Source organism: Apis dorsata, unplaced genomic scaffold (assembly GCF_000469605.1).
Source record: "Apis dorsata unplaced genomic scaffold, Apis dorsata 1.3 scaffold_37, whole genome shotgun sequence".
In the NCBI taxonomy this organism is placed as follows: Eukaryota; Metazoa; Arthropoda; class Insecta; order Hymenoptera; family Apidae; genus Apis; species Apis dorsata.
Window position 1 is genome coordinate 462634 of NW_006263339.1, and position 7036 is coordinate 469669.

The 7036-nt window shown below is 29.0% G+C and overlaps 1 long non-coding RNA gene across 1 annotated transcript in view; it reads left to right on the forward strand.

The window, feature by feature from the left end:
• The window catches only part of LOC116186270, a 17157-nt gene extending 12321 nt beyond the window's left edge, over window positions 1-4836 (forward strand). Inside the window, exons 2-3 of the long non-coding RNA XR_004151231.1 lie at window positions 4248-4377; window positions 4612-4836. This is a non-coding gene — a long non-coding RNA (uncharacterized LOC116186270). The remainder of the gene's footprint in view (window positions 1-4247; window positions 4378-4611) is intronic.
• The last annotated feature ends 2200 nt before the right edge of the window (window positions 4837-7036 follow it).

The following is a 7036-nucleotide window of genomic DNA, read 5'->3' on the forward strand; positions in this document are numbered from 1 at the left end:
TTTGTGATGTTCAAAATATGTAAATTTTTGCGTTTAAAAATATGTGAAAAAGAAAGATGAGAGGGAAGGAGATTTTATAATTGGGATATTATTTCTTCTTTTTGTGAAAAAGGTTAGAAATATATATATTTCTTTTCTTTGAAACATGCAATTTTGGTAACGAGATTTAAAATGGAGAAACAATTGAAGAATTTCTGTAACTAGAAAACTAGAAAACTATTAAAAACTTTTATTTTTTTCTCTTTTATTTTACATTTTTGATAAATGTAACACGACGCGTCTACAATTTTGCAACAGAATTTTTTGAGATATTTAAAGTTAAAGTTTGAAGTACACAATTTCAAATTCGTTTCTTTTTTTTTTTTTTTTTTTAATCTACTTAAAAATTGAAACGAGTAAATCGTTTGTCGATTGAAAGTTTCGATTTGCAATCGAATTAAATATGGATAAATTAATTTTCAAAGAGGTTAAAAATAATAGTATCCAACTCTAGCAAATTTTACTTATTAATTAAATTTATATACGTTTTGAAAATTATTTAATCGTGTAATCAACTATTTAACACATAAGCCACGAATTACCATTTTAATCAGATTAACGTCCATTGGAAAGCTGAATTACGGTTAAATATTATACCTGCGTTAATACGAAACCAGAAATTATTTAATCGGAGGATATTAGCCATTCTGACACATTTTTATTCTTATCTTTTTAAACATCTTCTAAACTTTTACAACATTAGAAATATGTATATATTTGAATAATATTACGACAATATCTCGATATTTAAAATTTTCGATCATATCAAAATTTCTAACCTCAATATATTAATGAAATTCTAAGTTTGAAATGTAAATTTATGCAGATAAATGGAATTTGAACGTAAGAATTAATTGTATAAAATAATTCACAATTTGTTTCAATTTGCATCGATAAGACAAGCGATAAGAAACGAATTGAATTTTTCCATATTATAAATCTTTATTAATTCAATATTATTGCGAATTGGTAATATAACGAACGAATATTTCGATATATCGCGTATCGTACGAGAAATTTTCTCTCACCTGTTAGAAGAATTGTGTTTATCGATATTTTTACCAACCCAATCCCGGATAACGAATAAATTTTACTCCTTCCGGAGAGAGAATCGCAGAATTCTCATTTTTATTTTTATATCTCAACTTTTTCTCCCTTGTCGCGTTAATTATTACGCCGTGAATAAATACAATCATGCTTGGAATTTAATAGATTTCGAGATTAATTTGTCTCTCGGGCAATATTCATTGCACGATGCAAATACTGAAAGATTGATAGGAAAATGAGGAGAGAAGAGATACTCGAGGAGAATTCATTTCAATTTTGAAAGGATAATAGCATTAAATCGACAAAGAGAAAACACTATGACATCTTTACGATTTGTGTGTATGTGTGTGTGTGTGTGTATGAAAATATTTGCAAATTTTTTTTTGTCAATTAATATATATTGATATAAGTTTTTTCACATTATTTCGAAAATTTGACAAAGAAGGTTTTAATTACGAGATATTCGAAGTCGTTATGCGTTCGTAATAATAATTTTTTATATATTTTTTTTTTTGATAAATCGAAGATTGAAAGAAAAATGAAAGTAAATATTTTTTTTTTCTAATTTTAACGTTATCGATTCTTTACGAGAGACGTAGCGCGTATTTATCGATTTTTCTTTTATATTGGTCGAGGGAATAAAGTCAAAGGAAGAAAACGAGTTAAACAGAGCACTTGGAAAATCAATTTTATTTTAATTCTTTAGAAAGGTGCGAATATTCATTTTATACACGAAAGTTGAATGTTTTAAACTAGTATTACATGTCGTTTGGAAATCAAAAATTTCAAAATGAAACTCGGAAAACTCTTAGAAAACTTTTTTATTCAAAAAGCAAAAAAATTTGTCTTTTTATGCTTCGTATAATAAATATATTTCCTTCTAAAAAAAAAAAAAAAAAAAAATACGTGATTTGAAAAATGTTAAAAAATTTGGAAAAAAATCTTGAGAATTTTTTTCATGAGGTAAACGTCTCTAATCATATTTATCATACATATTTTTAAATAGAATTTTCTTAAGACCTTTATGAACTCTATTCCCTCGACCCTTGACGATATATAAAGCTTTTCAATAAGCAAAGACATTACATTACATCTTTCGAGTTATCTTCCGCGTCATCTAGAACTTTCATTGTTGAGCACGCTAAAAATATAACATTAACATAGTCTGTCTTGTTTTCCGTATTCTATGACATCGCATTAAGGATGGAACGAGTAGAATAAATGCATAACATGATATAAATAGTTTGCATAATGCATCATGAGTTATCTTTTTAAAAATTATTATATGACTAAAGATATTTCTTCTTAGGTATATGATTTAGAAGAATTTTATAAAGAATATTTTTTCTTATATATATATTTTTTTTAAATGAAAGAACATACATGTCATTTATTTAATTATCTATCTAAATTTTATTTGAAAAAATTTTATTTTATCTGATAAAAAATTATCAAAGAATGTAAGATTTTTTCGAATTTTAAATTGATTTTTTTTTAAATTGTTATTTATAGGTTAAGAAGAACTGTCACATTAGAAGTGTCACATTGTTACACGTTAAAAGTATAATTTGATTTAAAATTAAAATAATGCTTATATATATGCGATATCTTTTGATCTTTTAAACGTATTTGATGATATTGATATCAATACGTAATCAGAGCAGTTTCTAATTTTGAATATATTGGTTGGTTTCCAATTAATCTCATTCCAACTCATAATACGATTTTCGTTTCGTTGAAATTTAATATTATCGATATCTGTTGATTGTGAAAATACAAGGTTTCCAGCTAAATTTTCTTCATATTTAATCCGAATTGCAATAATTTCGATCAATTTGTCGCAATAACAAGTCCCTTCGAAACAAAATTTCAACACATAAATAACAAGACGACTTCATACATGTGTAACTAACTTCAGGCAGAAAAAGTAACTAGATGTAACTAAATTAAATTTTTCTTATCAATCATTAACCTCTTTTTTTTTTTATAAAAAAAAATAAATAAACAATAATTCGATTATATTCCGAAAATAATTATTTATTTAGAAATTACTTTTAACGTAGTAATTTTAATTCTTAACATCGCTTCAACTTCTCACCCTCCTCTCTCTAAAGAAATTTCCAATCAAGAAATGGCCCATTTAACAGATTAAAACTATTCGAACAAATACATTATGCGAACGATTTAATACAAGAATTGAGAAGAAGACGTAACATTGCAATTTTTCTCTTCACCTTGTGCACGACAAACAAAATTCAATTAAAAAAAAAAAAAAATATTCTCCCTTTCTTCTTAAATAAAGATACCACGCATTTATCGCGTCTTTTATCGTTCTCTCTCGACGTACCTTTAAAGATATTTACCGACCGATTTTTTTGCCAGCCAATAGCGATACATTACCGTGTCAGGATGGATCGAAATGGAAGAAGAGAAAAAGCACTTGTGATTTTTACCTCCTACGAAAAAAAAAAAAAAAAAAAAGAAAAAAGAAAAAAGGAAAAAAGAAAGAAAAAAATTTATGGAGGGATTGTTCTATATATAAATTTTTCAGTCGCTTTGAACGCTGCATTTTATTCATTCGTAGCAAAAGTCCAAGGGTGAGCTGGTCTCAAAATGAGAATTCATTTCGAATACGGATGCGAAAATAGTAACTGGAAATATTGTCGTTTGAAAAATTGTTTCACCGACCGCCCGCTTTGATTTTTCGTTTAAAATTTACTTTTTTAACCGTGACGTGAATTGTTCATGATTTTATTGTTTTTTTTTTTTTTTTTTTTTTTTTTTTTTTTTTTTTTTTGAAAAATTAATTTAGAATTTCAAAGTACGTTAATCTATCTTTTTCTGAATATCTTCGTAAATCTTGTCATTATTTTATACTACTTTCAATCTAACGATCTATCAATGAAACCAAAACCACATCACGATCTTAATTAACCTTAAGTAGTAAGAATTGTATAAACCCTATGAAATTAAAAAAAGATTCGAAGCGTCATTCTGGATTAAAGAAGTCACGTATATAGAAACGGGTATTAGGAAACTTTTTCCATCGAAGAAATTCTCAATTGTTGAAAGACAGATGTTGATCCACGTTGATCCGCGTGCCCGATATTTAATAATATTATTGATCTCTAACTGATCCTGGCCGATCATTTTGTTTCCAGATATTAAAGAAATCGAGGTGAACAGTCGACTCGTGGAAAAAGAAAAAGAAAAAGAAAAGCTTTGTAAGTGTGCGAAGAAGAAACGAATACTTTGGTGAAAAGAATAATAATCCTTAATTGGAGTCTTTAAGTAAGTTTGAACATTTTAATTGAAATACAACAATTTCAAATATTCATTTATCAATATTCAATCTTGATCCCTCGACGAATTTAAGCGAAATCCGATCTAATTAATAATTAAAGATAACGATTAACGTTGATACAACGTGATAATGGTTATTCGTACAGCGGTGATTAATATTTAACTGAAAAAATCGAAGCTGATTCAATCGATCGTTGTTAATTATTATGATTGTACTTTCAGCAAACAATCAAATATTATCGAGAAAAAAAATTGATTAACCATCCCCAACGATGGACATTGTTTGCCAAAAGGAAGATCGACTATAATCTGGATCACGAACCACGTTTACTCCTTTCTTCCTATATTAATTCGAAAAATATTGCGGTCAGAAGAGTATTGATCTCTACAGACGAGACCTCTTTCAATATTTTTTTTAAACGTGAAACGTCCCGTTAACGTGCTGAAAAGAAGAAAATTAAGTATTACACACAGGTGGGTAAAAAATATGAAATAGAATTGGGAAAGGAATAAGAAATAAAGAGAATGTAAAGGTAGAATATAAATGAAGGTATGTATAATAGAAAAACATAAGAATGATACAAAGGAAATGTGTTTGTGTGTTTGTACGTGTGCGTGTGTGTGCGAGAGAGAGAGATATGTGTGGAAAATTGTATCAAAATGGAAAACGTGGAAAGAAAGCATTTTTAATCATACTTTGAATAAGAAAAGACTTAGGTTTTTTTTTTTTATGTAAAATATTAATTTGATATTAGTTATTATAAGATGATTTAAGATGCTTTTAAATCCTTTAAATCTTGTTAAAGAATGCTTTTGTTAAAGAGATGGTCATTAACTAGATATTAAAATACGTTAAATGAGGTATAAAGTGCCAGATAAAATCCTCAAGTTTTTATATATATAAGTTTTATATCAGCATTAGCTCAAAATAAAATAATCAATTGAAAATTTTGAATCAACATTTAATTATTTGATTATAAATATTTACAATATTTACAATTAAATAACAAAAATGTTTTCTATACAACTTTTATTGTGATTCATTATTGAATGTCTTAATTAAATATTGTTCTTTTGCAATATAATTATATTCCTTATTCTTAAAGAAAATTTAAATATATTATTATTAATGATGTTTTCTGTTTTGTAAAAAATTAAAATTTCTCAATTTTGTTAATAATTTTTTGCATTCAAACTTCAGAACTAAATTATCATAATCATTTAAATAATCATAAAAATAAAACTAATCGAATAAAAAATGAAAGTAATGTAAACGATTTTACAGAGAGAAAAATAACAGGAACCTAAAAGAATAGAAGAATAGAATACCAGAAAAACAAACGAAAATATAATCAAAGAGGAATAAACGATTCTCCAAAAAAGAAGGAAAAGAAGAAGAAGAAAATTGGAGCTGAAATGGTGCAAGCGTGACGAGGCAAGTGAAACAAAGTGTAATATTTACATACCAATCTTATGAGAATGAAGAATGAGTTGATGCATAGATATACAACTGGAACGTGATATCTCGATCATTCAACCCAAACCAAGCTCAACTTCATTAAGACCAAACTAACAAAAAAAAAAAAAAAAAAAAAAAAAAAAGAACAAAAACAAAAAAGGGATGTAAACGAATTTACAAAGGGAGAAAAAACGAAAAGAAAATCAACGAAACACTGGTCATCTATGCCAGAGAACAACCAATCAACAGTACACGATTCTCCCTAAAAAAAAAAAAAAAAAAAAGGAATCACAAAAAAAAGACAGACGAAACAAAACATAATACATACCAAACTTGCGAGGATAAAAATCGAATAGATAAAGACAAAAGAACCCCAATCACTCACCCTAAACCAAGGTCGAATTCATTAAAACTAAACGAAAAGCAAAAAAAAATCAAGTAAAAAAAAAGTGAAAGAAAGTGAACAAACTTACAAAGACAGAAAGAAAAGAAAGAAGAAAACTGAACTGATTGATACAAACAGACAAAAGTATACTCCCCCGAAAATTCCCCTCCCTCCTCTTCCAAAAAAAAAAAAAAAAAAAAAAAAGAAACTCGAAGGAGTTTCTGCAAACGTGGACAAGGCAGGTGCAAACAGGGCGCAGTACGAAGCAACTCTTATGGAGCAGCAGTAGAGAGTGAGTTGAACCGGAGATAAAACAGAGAGACAAGAGGAGAAGAGAGAGGATATAATGGTGGCGCATGCTCCCCCTAGTTGTGCACGTATTGTAGAGCAGGCAGTTGCCCTCGTCGGGTCCAGGTACACGCGAAAATCCATATCGACGCTCTGTACCGTCTCCTACGGCCGTTGACAGAGGCCACGGACAGAACCCGTCCGGTCGCCGCGGTTCACCGTCGCGACGCAGCTTCCTCGAGACTTACGCGCCGATCCTACGCCCGGAGGTAGGCTCTTACACCGCTTCGAAGCACGTGCCACTGCCAGTCGCGTGTCACTGCTCGCCGGCGGACCGACGCGGAGCAGTCGGATCTCTCCTCAGAAGAAAGGGAAAGGAGAATTTCACATTTAAACGAGACGATGTGACTTTTACGAATGTAATCATCGTTTGCTTTGACGAAGATAATTTAAGGCGAGTTTTTTTTTTTTTTTTCGAAAGGAAGAAACGTCGTCGGTGGGTGTTTTCACGAGAA